This window comes from Pleurodeles waltl, chromosome 7 (assembly GCF_031143425.1).
Source record: "Pleurodeles waltl isolate 20211129_DDA chromosome 7, aPleWal1.hap1.20221129, whole genome shotgun sequence".
Classification (NCBI taxonomy): domain Eukaryota; kingdom Metazoa; phylum Chordata; class Amphibia; order Caudata; family Salamandridae; genus Pleurodeles; species Pleurodeles waltl.
Window position 1 is genome coordinate 129,926,732 of NC_090446.1, and position 17,625 is coordinate 129,944,356.

At 41.4% G+C, this 17,625-nt stretch overlaps 1 long non-coding RNA gene across 1 annotated transcript in view; it reads left to right on the forward strand.

The window, feature by feature from the left end:
* Nucleotides 1-1,180, forward strand: part of LOC138247213 (uncharacterized) — a 63,779-nt gene extending 62,599 nt beyond the window's left edge. The window contains exon 4 of the long non-coding RNA XR_011194366.1: nucleotides 867-1,180. This is a non-coding gene — a long non-coding RNA (uncharacterized lncRNA). The remainder of the gene's footprint in view (nucleotides 1-866) is intronic.
* The last annotated feature ends 16,445 nt before the right edge of the window (nucleotides 1,181-17,625 follow it).

Here is a 17,625-nt window from a genome sequence, read left to right on the forward strand (position 1 = left end):
CCAGTTCTTGTCCAGAAAGGAACTGTAAGCTAAGTTAGCAATGCTGCTTTGCCTCATTTCTTGCAGAAGGGTCTCAGATGTCCATGCTCTGGATATCTCAAACATGTCTTGTTCTCCTTCTGGAGTTTCCTTTACCGTAGGTAGAAGAACAAAATCCATTACCACAGTGATATTGTACCTTACTTGTACCTTACTTTTCCAGATTTCCCAAAGCTTTGTGTGGTTCAGTGCCTCAAAGCATATGAACAAATGTCTTCTGAATTTTTCCCTCCAGGGGCGTGTCAATTCCTCATTGCTCTTTGAAAACCACGTAATGCAGTTTCTTCACCTACGATTGCCCGTTGGGTTCGATGTGTGATGCTGGAAGCTGGTATCGATTTATCCTTTTTTGGCACGCATTCCACATGGGGAGCCAGGGCTTTTATAGTGTTCACTCTTGGTACCCATTTAGAGGACATCATAAATGCCGAGGGCCGGTCTTCAGATTCTACATTTAAGATATTTTATTTCAAACTAGTTCTTGATATGGCTTATCTGGTGGTGGATAAGCTTTGAACTAGCGTAATCCTCGCCTCCGGTCGTGATATAGAATGAAAAAGTTCCTAGCTGGTGTAACAGAAAGTTTCAATTCTATTAGGGACACAGAGGAAAGGATTCTCCCACCCTGTTTATCGCCATTCAGCAAAAAAAAAAAAAAAAAAAAAACTGTAACTAGTACTAATCACCTAACTAATGTTTAATAATGATTATTGGTTTAATTTCTTTATGTATCTGTTCTATTTGATATAACAACTGTTTCTTCCTCTAAGAGGTACTGTACTTGTTCATTTTAAATGCTCTATTTTAAAACTAGCCTCCTTTAATAGGAACAGAGACGGTCAAACAGGACGGCTTGGATCAAATCACAGCGTGGCTCGCGCTCAGAAAGAGAAGGAGGAAAAATAAAGGATGGACGGTGTGCTGGACTACTGTTTGTGGATTGGCTATTTTATGCAGCCTTATTCCTATTGTGTATTTCTTTTCTGTTCTAATTCCCCAGGTTTCCTGGGATTTGTAGTTTTATAGTTGGCCTTGTTTATGGGCTGCTGTTCAATAAAGTGGAGAAAGATAAGCATAAGCCTTGCCACCATGTCCTAAACAGAACTGAACATTTCTGTTACGAAAGCTAGGAAATTTGTCATACTCCTGTTGTTTAGGACCTGGAAACAGGTCACTAATAAACACATGTGCCATCGACAATTGTGGCTGTGTATGAGTGGTGCGCACATCCAAAATTTCTGCTACCTTCAATGTTAAAAGTTCATGATGAGAAAGTCTTATTTGAAGAAGCGAGTGCTCAAGTGGTTGTACACCCAGCCACAGGGTGTGTAAGCTGTTACCTAAGAAAGGTCACAGTCCATGTATGAAATAAAGAAAACCACGGCACATCGCAGGATCAAAGTGAAATCCATTTATTCCTTTGTGAATGTATCAGGAAACAAGTCCCCTGATCCCATGAAACACACTAGGTAAGTGGTTTGAAAGCCAATACAATTTTCATGGTTGTAAGAAAACAGCCGACACGTGTTTCGTCACCATTGACTTTTTCTAGGCTTTTAGGATATAGAGGTTATGGATGTATTAACAGACTCCAATTTTCAAGGATGTAAGAAAATATACAGATTGTGGCATGGATGATATGAGAGTCCAGAGACCATGGTAAGTCTGCAACCGGTCTGTCTTCTAAACTGTCTGTGAGTGGCGTCGCATCCTGCGATGTGCCGTGGTTTTCTTTATTTCACTAATAAACACATGCTAAGCCATCTCTGCCGTTTTAGGAGTTGAAGCTTCAACTGTGGGTTCAGTGGCAGCAACCACCAGTGACCAAAAGAAACATGAATTAGAAGAGACCATATAGTTCTCCATTAATTTTCACCCTTTCCTGGCTGCCAATCCTTTTTTTGGCCTAGATGCAGTGCAGGTTGGCTCTCTGTCGCTCTAGTTGTGAGTCTGCTCTAAGGACACACCTAAGATCTCTACGAAGGTCTCTGCGCTTAAACTTACCTTCTTGGTCATACACATGCTCCTAATCTTCCAGGAGGCGCAGGAAGGTCACAATTTAGTAGCAACGCTGCACTGTTACCATTGCACAAGTCCACTTTGTCTGGCGTATCAAGGGTGTTGTGACAAGTAGCATATCCAGGGAGACGTAAGCCATAATGCAAGCAAGGTAATGGGGCCCACGTCCCCTTGTTTGTATTAAAAAAGCAGCCACTAATTTAGGATGATGTGGGCCCCTCACACTTCTGTGCTCCAGTGCCACAGCATCTGCTGCAGTACTGATAGCTACCCAGTGCTTTATATGAACCGGTGGTGTCCGGGGCTTGATACTGGCACTTTATTGTCAACAGGGCACTTATGGCAGTCTGCCACATGGTGGAGCTCTCTGTCTAATGTACAAATGAACATTACAACAGTTGTTTATTACATCAATATACTTGGGAAATGATTAATACCTGCTGGCCAAGCCATCCTGACAGTGTTGTGTGCCTGGAATAGGGTTAATTCTAAGACCTACAGGAGTGTGATGGCTGGTATTTGTGTTGGTACGGTGCAAGCTGCAGTGGCCGGCAGACGAGGGCCCTGGCACTAAATGTATTACAAATTAAGCACTATAGCTGTTCCCTTCCCCCTACTGGCCTAGCAAAATTGACTGTGAGACCCATAGTTGGGCAGCGAAAGTCAGCCATAATTTGGGAGCAGTGCACCCCTCGGTGGGCCCCTCTTGGGGTCCCGGTTGTACTGCGCCTGCTGCACTAATGGTATCTACGCCCATGTGCTCCAATTGCTTGCAGTGTTGCCAGTGTGCAGTCACAGCAACGACTGTAAGAGGAGAGTAATCGGGGGGAGTGGTTCAACCACTTCGAGGGTTCCCTCGCCGGCGCTTAGAGGCCCAGGGGAGCTATGATTCACACTCGCACAAACTAATTCAAACACTATGTGACGCACGTACGGCAGCGACCCATTGACACCCGGGAGGGCGCAGGTGAGGAAGGCGCCAGGCGCCCTCCCCTGAGCCTCAGCGGCCTCAAACCAGCAGAAGTGGCAGCGCGCCAAGAAGACGGTGATCGAAGGACACGAGGAGCGGCTGGCCTCCCTCAAATGATGTGCATGCGCTTCAGAAACATGCTTGCACTTCGAACTGCGATAAGTACGGTAGCCTGAAGTACGAAAAACACCACCCACGCGCCTTCTTACATGTGTCAGCAGGAGACCTGGTGACCAATGAAGATTTGGCCGGTGTCAGAACCTCCCTTCGGAAGCATCTTTTAGTGAACGGAACATGGGACAGGAGCAGCGTCTCTTCCCAACCGAAAACTTATCGAAGACATCTCATGTCTCCAGGGCGCAGTCATTTTTGGCAGTGTTTGCGTGTGTGTGTGGTGTAGGCTCACGTGAAGGGTTGTGTAGGATCATATGGTTGTGGGACTAGTGTTTCATTTCAATGGTTAGCTTTGGTTGTGAGTAGTGCTTTAAATGGGCCAGTACTGCCCGGTACTGAGTACCGGCACTTTTTTATTTTGAGAGGGAGAGCACCTGCACATCCCAAGAAAAACATAGGGGCATATTTATACTCTGTTTGCACCAAATCAGTGTCATATTTTTTTACTCTAATTCGGTGCAAAACTAACTCCATATTTATACGTTGGTGCTAGACCCGTCTAGCACCAAAATTATGGAGTTAAAGTCATTTTTTGGAAGTGGAAACCTACCTGGCCTTAATGAGATGCAAGGTAGGCGTTCCTGTGCAAAAAATTACTCTATGGCCTAAATGCCATATTTATACTCCCGTACAAATGGTGCACAGGAGGGAGGAGGTGTCAAAAAATGGGGCAAAGCTTGCTTTGCCCCATTTTTTAACTCCGGCGTCAGGGCAGGTGTTAGGGGAGATGTGGGCCTATTTCCATGGAGGAACACCATGGAATAAGCCTGTAGGTGTCCTCCCCAGGCCTCAGAGGCACCCACACCCACACCGGAGGAACTGCGGAGGATGGGGGACCCCATCCCAGGTAATTACAGATAAGTACAGGTAAGTATTGCATTTTATTTTTTAAAGTGCCATAGGGGGCCCTGTAATGGGCCCCCATACATGGCACAGGGTGTAATGGCCATGCCCAGGGGACCCTTGTCCCCTGTGCTGGCCATTTGGGTGGTGGGCATAACTCCTGCCTTTTCTAAGGCAGGAGTCATGTGCCATGATAGGTTTAGCACCATAAAATGTCGCTAATCTGGTTAGAGTCTTTTTTTTTTTACTCTAACCTGCCTAAAGTCATTTTTTGGTGCTAAACCCCTTTCTATACCGCCAGCCCCACTCGACTAAAGTCTTTTTTTTTACTCTAGCCTACCCTTTGCACCGGCTTGCACCGTTCCATAAATATGGTGCCCAGCTGGTGCACAGATATGGTGCAAGCCGGTGCTAAATATTTTGGTGCAAAACTGCTTTAGTGCAGCTTTGCACCAAAAAGTATAAATAAGGGCCGTAATACTTTTAATTGGAGAGTACCGGCACTTCTCGGAAACAAGCAGGTACTTTGCCACAGAGTACCTGCACTTTAATGTTTCCATTTCAAGCACAACATGTGAGGCAGTAGCTCTGCGTGGGGGTGTTTGGTTAATACGTGTGAGAGAGTGTGGGGTGTAGAAGGGTGCCTTTCCGGGTGTGGTAGTGGTACCGGGGAACCTATGTATAAGTGTAGTGTAGCTGAGGGACTCAGAGAGTGCGGATTTTCTTTGTGCGTTTTATGGGTGTGCCAGTCAATAACACTGATTGCATCTAACTTGAGTAGGTGTTTTGGTTTGGTGGTGACTGTTCGTGGTTTGGATTTGTGTGTGTTTTTGCATGTAAATAGTTTTTGGCCTAGTGAACGTGATTGGGAGCGCACGGAAGGGACCGCTTGGGGTGAGCTGGCTTCGCATTGTTGAGTATTTTGGATAGAGAGTAAGGTGGGTGGAGGTGCTTACAACCAGACTGGCCGTAGCTTATGAGGCAGAATTACATGCATTACACAACTCCTAAACTGTAAATATTTAGCCTGAAACACATATGCCTTTATTTCTGAGATTATTAAAGTACAAACATCATACCAAATAAGGTACTGCAACGTTGTACACCAGTTACTGGGTATTCAGAATGTAACACACTAATAACACAAGTGTAAATGAATTCCACTGTGAGCGAATAAATAGGTTTAAGGATGGGGTGTTGCGCTAAATGTTAGTGTATGCGATAAAACAAGAGCTTTAACAGAAAACATATTAGTAATAGCTAACCAGACTGTACCTAGTGCAATCATTTATGTCTATTAAAAAGCCAATTTCCAAAACTCAGCATCCTTACATTACCTTGAAAAATGATAAATCTTAGCATCATGATGCTTCAAGTGACTCCATAAATGAAAGCACTTTAGACCAACTCCCTTACGCTCCCAGAGGAACCTCAAGATCCCCATTCCATATTCTGAATGGCTGTTTTTAACAAAACACTGGCACCATGGTCCCCATACACCGGGCCAACTTCGACCTCTGTTTATATGCAGATGACCTTTTAGATGAGCTGAGTGACAGGGTGGAGGCCCAAGGGGTCATATTCAGTGGCCCGATCGTCCGGACCACTGGGGCCTCAGAGTAATGACCCCGGAGACAGAGGAAAGCAGTCAAATCAATAGATAGCATCACAGAGATGGCCCAGAGAAGGGAGTGGTGCATGGGGTCTAATTTTGTTGTTTACAAATGGTCAAACAGAGCTTCCCCATTTCCTCGGAGAGATGGTCTGCAGAATGTGTTGAGAAATACAGGCTCTTTTTTAGGGTCGAGCCTGCGTTGCTTGCGCTCGCGCATGTGTATCGCAGCGAGACTCTTTAGTGTTCAGAAAAGGGCTCGGAGCCCTGTCAACTTCACGTCAGTGTTTTTTATTGTTTCGTGGGCTTGCTTAATAAAATCTGCTTGCTTTCATTAGTTGAAGGCACGCATACGTCATGCCTTTTCCGGTGGCTAGCCCTCCTCGAGCGCAGCGACCAAGTACAGAAAACATGCGAGGCTCGCTGTTTTCCATCGGGCTCGTGGACTTCTTTTTCTCTAATTTACGAGCGTGATTTCGCTTGGCAGAAGTCGAGCGCTTTACATAGTTAATTTAACTTTTTCGGGTTACGTACATAAATGCCCTTTTGCCCGATAGGTGAAAAGTCGGGTTAGGAGTTTACAACGCGATCAGCTCTAACATGAGCAAACGCGAGACCCGTTGCATTGTAAATGCTTGTTTCAAGGGCTACCACTACCATTATACTGGGAAGTGGTTTGGGGTCCACTTCACCCCCATTTATGGATCTGTTACTAGCACATGAGGTTACTAGCATTAGGTCGTGAGGAGCCATTTTCCTCGTTAGCATTGAGGCCACGATCACCTTTGCTGCACAGGGAACAGGTTATAAGCAGAGCCACTGGAATTATGCAGCTGGGAAGAGCCAGTTTATGCAGCTGCATTGACTAAATTATGTTACAAGAAAAAGCAAATTATGTGGCAAATTTGGCAAATCTATAGTTGTGCCGAAAAACACTGCAGCCACACAATCACTTAATTCGAGAGACCCTGGTTATAAGCAACAAAGGAGAAAGCTCTGGGTATTTATTCCCTTTTTTACACAAAGTCTGCTTTGGGCTCAGGCATAGGAATGATAGCCCAGTGGAGTGTGCAGGGGAGTAGGTATCATTGGTGCTGCAGGTGCTGTGGCATTGGGGCCCAGAGGTGTTAGGGTCCAACTGAACCCCTATTATGGCTGTTGTACTATCATACCTAGCTTGTATTAGGGCGCAGTGCACCCCTGCTGCGCCAGTGTTCCTTCGGTCATCGGAAAAATGGCCCAAGAGACAGAAAAATTTAAGTAGAGCAGACACCTTAACCTAGGCCTCAGAAGGTGTCAAAAAGGAGGACGGGAGGGCTGGTTTAACCCCTTAGCTGCCAGACCTTTTCCTCCTCAGGTGGCAAGCTTTTTTTTGGCTATTTGGGACAGTTCGCGCTTAGGCCTTCATAACCTTTTGTCCACAAAAGCTACCCACGCCAAATTTGCGTCCTTTTTTTCCAACATCCTAGGGATTCTAGAAGTACCCAGACTTTGTGGGTTTCCCTGAAGGAGACCAATAAATTTGCCAAAATACAGCAGACATTTCGTTTTTAAAAAAGAAAATTGGAAAAAAGGGCTGCAGAAGAAGGCTTGTGGTTTTCTCCCTAAAAATGGCATCCACAAAGGGTTTGCAGTGCTAAAATCACCATCTTCCCAGCTTTCAGGAACAGGCAGACGTGAATCACAAAACCCAAATTTTTAACACAATTTTGGCATTTTACTTGGACATACCCCTTTTTTCCTTTTTTTTGTTCTTTCAGCCTCCTTCCAGATAGTGACAGAAATGGGTGTGAAACCAATGCTGGTTCCCAGAAAGCTAAACATTTCTGAAAAGTAGACAACATTCTGAATTCAGCAAGGGGTAATTTGTGTAGATCCTAGAAGTGTTTCCTACAGAAAATAAGAGCTGAAATAAAAAAAATATTGAAATTGAGGTGAATAAAACAGCCATTTTTCTCCACGTTTTACTCTGTAACTTTTTTGTCCGATGTCAGATTTTTTACAGCAATATATCGTTACGTGTGCTGGATTCTTCTGGTTGCAGGTATATATAGGGCTTGTAGGTTCATCAAGAACCCTAGGTACCCAGAACCAATAAATGAGCTGCATCTTGCAATGGGTTTTCATTCTATGCCAGGTATACAGCAATTCATTTGCTGAAATATAAAAAGTGAAAAATAGGTATCAAGAAAACCTCTGTATTTCCAAACTGGGCACAAGATAAGGTGTTGAGAAGCAGTGGTTATTTGCACACCTCTGAGTTCCGGGGTGCCCGTACTAGCATGTGAATTTCAGGGCATTTCTCAAATAGACGTCTTTTTTACACACTGACTTACATTTGGAAGGAAAAAATGTAGAGAATGACAAAGGTCAATAACACTTGTTTTGCTATTCTGTGTTCCCCCAAGTCTCCCGATAAAAATGGTACCTTACTTGCATGGGTAGGCCTAATGCTCGCAACAGGAAACACAACATGGACACATCACATATTTACATTGAAATCGGACATGCCTAGCTGTAGGTTTTGGTCTCTAGCTCATCAGGCACATAGGGAAACCCACCAAACCTGTGCAGTTTTTAAACCTAGACACCTAGGGGAATTTAAGATAGGGTGACTTGTGGGGCTCTGACCACGTTCTGTTACCCAGAATCCTTTGCAAACCTCAAAATTTGGCCAAAAAAAACACTTTCCTCTCATTCCGGTGATAGAAAGTTCTGGAATCTGAGAGGGGCCACAAATTTCCTTCCACCCAGCGTTCCACCAAGTCTCCAGATAAAAATGGTACTTCACTTGTGTGGGTAGACCTAGCGCCTGTGACAGGAAATGCCCCAAAAGACAACGTGGACACATCACATTTTCCCAAAGAAAACAGCTGTTTTTTGCAAAGTGCCTAGCTGTGGATTTTGGCCTCTAGCTCAGCCGGCACCAAGGGAAACCTAGCAAATCTGCACATTTTCTAAAACTAGACACCTAGGGGAATCGAAGATGGGGTGACTTGTGGGGCTCTGACCAAGTTCTGTTATCCACAATCATTTCCAAACTTCAAAATTTGGCCAAAAAAACCCTTTTTCCTCTCATTTCGATGACAGAAAGTTCTGGAATCTGAGAGGAGCCACAAATTTCTTTCCACCTAGCGTTCCCCAAGTCTCCCGATAACAATTGTACCTTACTTGTGTGGGTAGGCCTAGCGCCCGTGACAGGAAATGCCCCAAAACACAACGTGGACTCATCACATTTTCCCAAAGAAAACAGCTGTTTTTTGCAAAGTGTTTAGCTGTGGATTTTGGCCTATAGCTCAGCCGGCACCTAAGGAAACCTAGCAAACCTGCGCATTTCTGAAAACTAGACACATAGGGGAATCCAAGATGGGGTGACTTGTGGGGCTCTGACCAGGTTCTGTTACCCAGAATCCTTTGCAAACCTCTAAATTTGGCCCCAAAACACTTTTTCCTCTCATTTCGGTGACAGAAAGTTCTGGAATCTGAGAGGAGCCACAAATTTCCTTCCACCCAGCATTCCCCCAAGTCTCCTGATAAAAATGGTACCTCACTTGTGTGGTTAAGCCTAGTGCTCGTGAAAGAAAATGCCCCCAAACACTATCTGGACACATCACAATTATCAAATACAAAACTACCTAGGTTTTTTTGGGGAGTGGGGCACATGAGTTTTTGGTCATGGGCTCAGCAGCCATCTAGGGAAACCTACCAAACCCAGACATTTCTGAACACTAGACACCCGAGGGAGTCCAGGGAGGTGTGACTTGCGTGGATCCCCTAATGTTTTCTTACCCAGAATCCTTAGCAAACCTAAACTTTTGCTAAAAAAATCACTTTTTTCGTGCATTTCTGTGTGGGATCACCGCACTGGGACAAATTTCCTACCACCCAACGTTCTCCTCAGTCTCCCGGCAAAAATAATACCTCCCTTGTGTAGGTGGGCCAAGAGCTCGTGACAGGGAAGAGCCAAAAAAATGTCAAAATTGAGGGGGAACCAAAGAGGATCCAAAAGGGCAGTTTGAAAAAAAAAAGTTTTTAGGCTGACAAGTGCAGCAGAATGTTTATCGGTATAGATGAGACAATGTTGGGTGGTAGGAATTTTGTGGATTCCTGCAGATTCCGGAAGGCTCCATCACAAAAATGTGGGAAAAATGTGTGATTTCCCGCAAAGTTGGACATTTGCAGGGCATTGTGGGTAAGAAAATGGTGCGGGTGCATGTGAAGCACACCACCTTGGAATCAACCAGATGTTTAGTTTTCAGAAGTGTCTAGGTCTTGTGGATTTTTCTACATGGCAGCGTCCCAAAATCAAAAAAGTGCAGCACTCGCCATTCCAAGTGGGACGATTTGGAGAGTTACCAAGGTCTCATGGCCCAAATGTAAAACCAAAACCCAAAATAATCAAATGTCCTCTTGCTTGCATTGAGATAAGATGTTTTAGTGCGCAGGGGGAGAGCTGAAAGACTATTACCCTCTTCAGTTTGGGTGGGGGCATAACCAGGCCCATACTGGTTGGGAGCCACCACCCCACTATTTCTGTTTTTTTGTAATTCCATGGCATCTAGTAGACTTTCTGCTCCCCCCGAGGTGTGGATCGTGGGTAATTGCCCCATCTGCCCACTGGTGGGCAGAACAACTTTGGCCCCATTTATTTGGGGTGGGGGTATGGCCATTCCCCTTCCAGCCCTGACCTGGGGGGGTTGGAGGCATGGCCCTCGGAGGGAGCGCAATCACTTCCCCGAGGGCCGGTAACCAGACATAATGGTTACGTCCGTGGCGTCTGAGAGGCGAAGCCATGGACGTAACCATGAATATGAAAAGGAGGGTGACGTAGTGAGTGAATGGCGCTCCTATTCCCAATTCAGACTATGTGTATATAAATATACACGGTGCCCAAAACCAAGGTTTCAACCCCCAAAAACCCTATACGATAACCCTAACGGTTATCCAACAAAATAATAAGTAATGGCACACGTGTAACATTATAATATCCATGAACTAGTACATAGATGTATCAAACAACATAGTAAACCATTAATTATAATGATATCATATGTATAAAGTCCTTTCTTGCGTTTCAAATCGCGTTTATTAAAAATTAATTTCAACAGTCCAAACTCAATAGTTTGTCCAGAGTTTCACAAAAACACTTGTAAATCTTCACATTCCAATGGCTTATCCAACATTCACATCTACATATCCAAAAAAACAAAACCTTCAACTTGCTTGTCCGTCAACACGTGTTTCATCCGGGGAGTGCCCCTAGGATTTCTTCAGGACCTCCTAAAATAATATTTCCATACATAACAGATAATTTTTCAACATCTATTTTACTCCCTTGGTCTTATTGTTAATAGTGTACCTACATACCCCAATCATGTAGTGGGAACCATGCAAGTTATTAATCTATAGTGGTTCATAATGTCCCTTTATGACACAATCTCATTAATTATGAAGCAGAGTAAGAAGATTAAATTGCTTCATTAAAGTATAAAATATTAGGTGAAATTAGATTCAATACGTATTACAGTAAGATAATATTATTATTAAGGTGTCCCTCGTGTAAAGCATGCTCATAAAAGTTTAGAAAAGCCACCCCAAAGGTGCTGTATATCCAGAATTAAACCCCTCATGTCCATTAAACTTTGAACCATAATGTGCATTCAGATCAGATATATGTTATATACCTTTATATTTTCAATATTGCTCGCTTCTTCATTATCTTGAAAACTCGTTCTTTTTTTAAAAAATTACAATATATCTACATATGTGGCGAAAAAAATAAATGGGGAATATGTAATTATTTAATATACCTCACATTCTTCCACAGATGTATATTATAGTGTTATTTGGATTTCCCAAAATGCTCACCTATTTCAACATGATTATTTCATATATCACATATATCTTGTATCCACGACTTTGCCTCCTGTGGTATCTGCCATGAGATAAACTCCAAATAAGTTATCTCCCAAGTCTCAAAAAGTCCAATATACAATATAGCTGATACTGGGTCTTGTATCTTACCTGTGTGAAGTTATGACCTCTCGGCGAGTACGCCACCATGCCACAATCTAAACCGAGTCCCTCTCTTCGCGTCCTATTTAAAAGCCTCGATTAAATAGTAGAAATAGAAAACGGACTACATTTTTTTTTGTAGAAATAGAAAACGGACTACAGGATATTTTAGTAGAAATAGAAAACGGACTACAGAATTTTGTGCGTCCGTGTCAAGGAAATAGAAAACGCACTTAACTTCTTGTACAAATACCTGTTTTCAGTGGTAGCACTAAAGATAGAAAGCGGACTATAAAATTATTATGTACGTCCGTGTAAAAAAAAATGAATAGAAGAAATAAAAGAAATAAAACAACTAATACGTTCAATGCAATTTATGCAAATGGTCAGATATGTATTCCTACTAGGACCTTATTGTGTCAAAATGTATATTAAATCAATCTACGTCAAAATTATGTTTTATCTCTATGCTAACTATAAACAAATTATTCTTACATAACTTTTCGCCACAAAATTCTAACCTAATTTATGATACACCTTATTTAAATGACCAAAATTCTCATTATATTATCTTGCACTACTAAACAGAGCACACCCTACACCTAAAATAAATTATTATCATCTCTTTCGGTGTAGTTTTTAAATTATACTCTAAAGAGAGTGAAAATAAACCATAATATAGATCCCATATTCCTACAATCAATATGGCCAAATTCACGACTAATAATCCAAAACTGAAATGTATGTTTAAAATAGAAACAATTCCCATTCTAAAAGTCTAAATTAAACCATTGTATTATGTCTCCCTATTTCTATTCTCCATATTTAATTGCCAGTTTACTTACATCCTCCACCAATATCTCTCCTTATACTTATCTTATTATGACTCTTCTCCTATATTTAATTTACCTATCGCCAAGAAAGTATTCCATCTCATAATCTGTATTTAATCCTCTCTCCACAGCCCCTAATCTCATGATCCAGATCGATTCCCTTCTCCGTAGGGTCAGTTCTCTATTTCCACCCCGTGGGTTTAATTCACAGTACTCAAAAACATAAAATTTAAATTCTTTATGAATCCCTTGTGCTTCGCATGCTTTCATATGAGAAGCTATCGGATATCGTTCATCTTCTTGCCTGATTGCTCTCCAGTGTTCTGAGATTCTCACCTTAAGCGGGCGTATCGTACTACCTACATAGATTTTTTCACACTTACAGATGAGCATATAGACCACATATTTGGTGTTACAATCTATATGTGACTTTATGTCTACTTTACAACCACTTCTATCATAAAATTCTTTTTTAGCTTGCCACGCCCATTTGACATTGCACATGAACCGCATTTATAGAAGCCTCGATTACGTGCACTAAGCCAGTCTGATTTGGTCACATCAGATAAATAACTAGGACTCAAAATACTGTTAAGGGTATTCCCTCTCCTGAACGAAACCTCTGGTTTATTACCAATATATTTCTTAAGTGTCTCATCCCGAGTAAGTATTGGCCAATGTTTCTTCATAATTCTCAACAATTTTTGAGAGATCTCCGTATAATCTAGAACAATCCTCATCCTTTGAGTACTATTTTTCTTAATCTCATTATCTTTCCGTGTCACTGGCAACAATGTCTGTGGGCGGGAGATCTTAAAAACCTTATTTTGAGATTTACGTATAACCATCTCCGAATAGCCTCTAACTTTAAATCTATGTCCCATATCCTTAAAGGCCTTACGGAAATCACATTTTCTGCTACAATTTCTTCTTGCTCTGACCATTTCTCCTAGCGGTATGGCCTCTATCTGATGCTTAGGATGCGCACTCGTTGCATGTAATAGAGTGTTGCAAGAGGTCGGCTTTCGATATAATCTACTCTCTATTCTGTTGTTCTCTACAAAGAGCTCTACGTCCAAAAATTCTATACGGATCTCACTATATTTATGTGTAAATAAATTTAATATTTACATCATTCCCATTAAGATAACTGCAAAAACTTTCTAATGCTGCCACATCTCCTGTCCATAACATGAGACAATCATCGATGTATCGCCCCCAATAAAGGATATGTGAATACCATTCCGCTGCTTTTGAGCCCCACACCCAGTTTTCTTCGAACCACCCCATAAACAAATTAGCATATGAGGGTGAAAATTTAGAACCCATTGTCACTCCCTGTTTTTGTTTATACCAGTCTTTTTTAACCAAGAAGTAATTATTGTTGAGTATGAGATCAATCATGCTCAACAACATATGCGTGTGATCCAATAGACTCGCTGATCTTCTATTCAAGATATGTTCTATTGCTCTCATTCCACAATCATGTTGTATGCTAGTATAAAGTGCTACCATGTCCAAGGTTACCATAATCATACCTGGTTCCCATTGGATATCTGATAACAGGCTCAATATCTGTTTGGTATCTTTGATGTGTGAAGGTAAATTAGAGACAAATGGCTGTAGAAATATATCAACAAATTCTGAAAGTCTCTCAGTGGGGCCCCCTATACCCGAGACTATGGGTCTCCCTGGTGGAAATTTGGACTGTTTATGTATCTTTGGAAATGTATAAAGACATGGAAATTTGGGGAGGTACACCTGTAGATAAAGAAATTCGTCCTCATCCAGTAAATTCTTATCCCTCCAGCTTTTTAACATTCTATTTATTTTCCCTGTCAGTGTTGATATCGGATTATGTAAAAGCTTTTCATAGCAATTAGTATCACTCAGTTGTGCATAAAATTCCTGTTCATAATCAATGCGATTCATGATAACTTTATTCCCTCCTTGTCCGCTCTCTTGATAATTAAATCATCATCAGATTTCAAAGTCTTTAGTGCAGTGTATTCCTCTTGCTTCAAATTGGGTTTCCTCCATTGTTTCTTCTTCATCTCCTCTTTATCCAGATCATTCCATACTAGTTTAAAGAAAGTCTCAATATTACTGTCCACTGTAGATTTTGGTATCCAAGTAGATCTTCGTCTTAAACCACTAGTAACATGTGTGTCCGAAGGTACATTTAAATCTTGTAAAATCGTAGATGTCGTTACTGGGTACTCCTCATAGTCAGTAATCGTCATCAGTGCTACAGTATCATAAATATCTTCAATGGATAAATTGCTGTGTACCGCTTTAACTTGTGGGGCTATTTCTATATCTGTTGTACGTAAATCAAAATATCTCTTTAATTTAAACTTTCGAAATAAACTTAAATAAATCAATTTTAGATTTACATATATTCCCCATGGACGATGGACAAAATCCCAATCCTTTGTTCAAAAGTAGTACCATATCAGAGGATAATTGCTTATTAGACAAGTTAACCACATTGTTTTCAATATCAGTGTTTACATTTATGACTTTTTGTCCCGTGAACTTGTCTTCATACCCAAATAGGTATCGCCTTTTCCCTCCTCTTTTCCCTCTCTGTGTCCTCCTACCCAATTTCTTTTTTGATTTAACTCCCAGTTGCCCTGTTTTATTCTTTTCAGTTCCTGTAAAAAACCAACCCCTTGTGTATCAGATCCGGTATGCATTTCAATAGCTTCAGTGTCACTAATATTTGTCGCCAGGCTACTCCTAGATGTTGATGCTGAGTCTATAGAGTTACTAGACTCAGCTGTGGACACTACATTCTTTATCAAATGATCATATTTGCGTGAAAAAGTAAATACTCTACCATTCAGATAATCTAATTCGTCTCTCTTCAGTTTTCTAGCTTTCCTTTGCTTAATTTCATCCTGAAATTCCATAATTACATCATTTAGAATGGCATAATTTTTATCAGTTGCTTCTTTTAAATTCAACTCATTGATCTCTTTTTCTAACATGTCTATATCTGATTGTAATTTCACAACCTTTCTTTCAGCATTTTCTATTAGAATGTCCATCAGTTTCATTGAATTGGATTTAAGTTCCTCTTCCCATTTTATCAATAAATCCACATCTAAATCATCATATGTGGGAAAAATATGTGATCTTAGTCCCCTAGGAATCCTATCTAATTTCTTATATTGTTTCAATGTGATTGCATCCCACCACCTAGACATCTCATTTTTCTTCAACCTCTCCAATCTAATGAATTTATCCTTAAGACCCTCCTTATTCCTACGGTTCCCACTACCTGTTGCTTGTCGCACTGTGTATCCACTATCCAGACTCCTAAATAATTCCTCCGCTGATTTCATTCTATCTTCCATGATGTTGTATACAACTTTTATTTTTCTACTTTTTACTATGAGAATATGGTGCTGCCCACTCTCAATAATAACATTGAATATGAAAAGGAGGGTGACGTAGTGAGTGAATGGCGCTACTATTCCCAATTCAGACTATGTGTATATAAATATACACGGTGCCCAAAACCAAGGTTTCAACCCCCAAAAACCCTATACGATAACCCTAACGGTTATCCAACAAAATAATAAGTAATGGCACACGTGTAACATTATAATTTCCATGAACTAGTACATAGGTGTATCAAACAACATAGTAACCCATTAATTATAATGATATCATATGTATAAAGTCCTTCCTTGCGTTTCAAATAGCGTTTATTCAAAATTAATTTCAACAGTCCAAACTCAATAGTTCGTCCAGAGTTTCACCAAAACACTTGTAAATCTTCAAAATCCAATGGCTTATCCAACATTCACATCTACATTATGTTCATGGCCGGCAAGGGGTTAACAAGAGGCAGAGGAAACTGTCCAATTCACAAGGCTGTAGTTCTCATTATTAAGGCAAATGCAGTGCACCAGGACCCAGGAGTGTGAAGTGCCCTCTGCACAATTATCACAGTTATGACTGTCTTACTTTCCAACAGAGGCATGCAGGAAAGCGTTTGTGTTAAGGGCACCCATGCTGCAAAGATGCGGACAACATGTGGGAGCTTATTGTTTCTGAAAGGGACACAGAGTCTTGGTGAGGGAAGAGGTGAAAGAGAAATAGGGGATAGTAGGCTACTCAGGGCTGCAGCTATCATTAGTGCAGAAGGTGCAGCTGCATTGTGGCCCATGAGCCTGAGGGGGTCACAAGAACCCAGCGAAAGCGAGTATGTTTTTTTGTCTATTTCAGTTAATTAATGTATTCGCTGTTTTAAAAGTCTCCCATTTAGTGTGAGTTATTAGTTTCTGAAAAAAGTACCACTGAAATGATTGAATAATCCCCACCCCCTGCACTCATTCCTGCCGCTCCCACTTCCCCAGGTCTTTCCTTAAGGTTTTGAAGCAGGGGACTGTATTCAAAATATTTTTGGTAGGGGGGCTCAGAGCTAAAATGTTTGAGGACCTTTGCTTTAACAGAAAGCAGGTGACTGTGTCACAGGACGCTGTGCCATAGTTTAGCTTCTTTTCCAAGAGCCACGTTATCAGTGTGGCAAAGAAACAAATTCAAGGTGTCAAAAGAGGTCAGCCCTTGTGTGTGCTTTTAGGTGTGGACATGCGGTCTTTTTCAAGTCTTCTGAGAACCTCATAGGAGTATTTCATGTCTATTCCAACCATAGCCAATTTCACCTTGGACTTTCTTCCCTTTCAGACAAGGGTGGATTTTGTATACATTTTTATAACTTCTGACCTAATATCTAGAACTAGGAGTGTTGGTGAGTTACAGAGAATAGTGGAAAGGCTACAATTCTACACAACCACAGCAAACATGGAAAAAGTATTCTCTGAAAATGAATTGCCCATTATCAATAATTCAATTGTGCACGCCATTTGGCTTTTATATATTCTTTTGAGGATCAGGAATTTGCTGACATAGAAGGCTGTTTGACAGCCATTGGTCTGTGCTGGCGAGCTAGACTTTATTACCACATAAGGTGACATTATGTATTTGATACCACACATAAACGCGAGAAACAAATCAAGATTGAAGGTGCCATGCAAAAAACAGTGCAAAAAGATAAAGTACACAATAATAAATATAAATAAATACTCCCTTAGAGAACTATACTGATA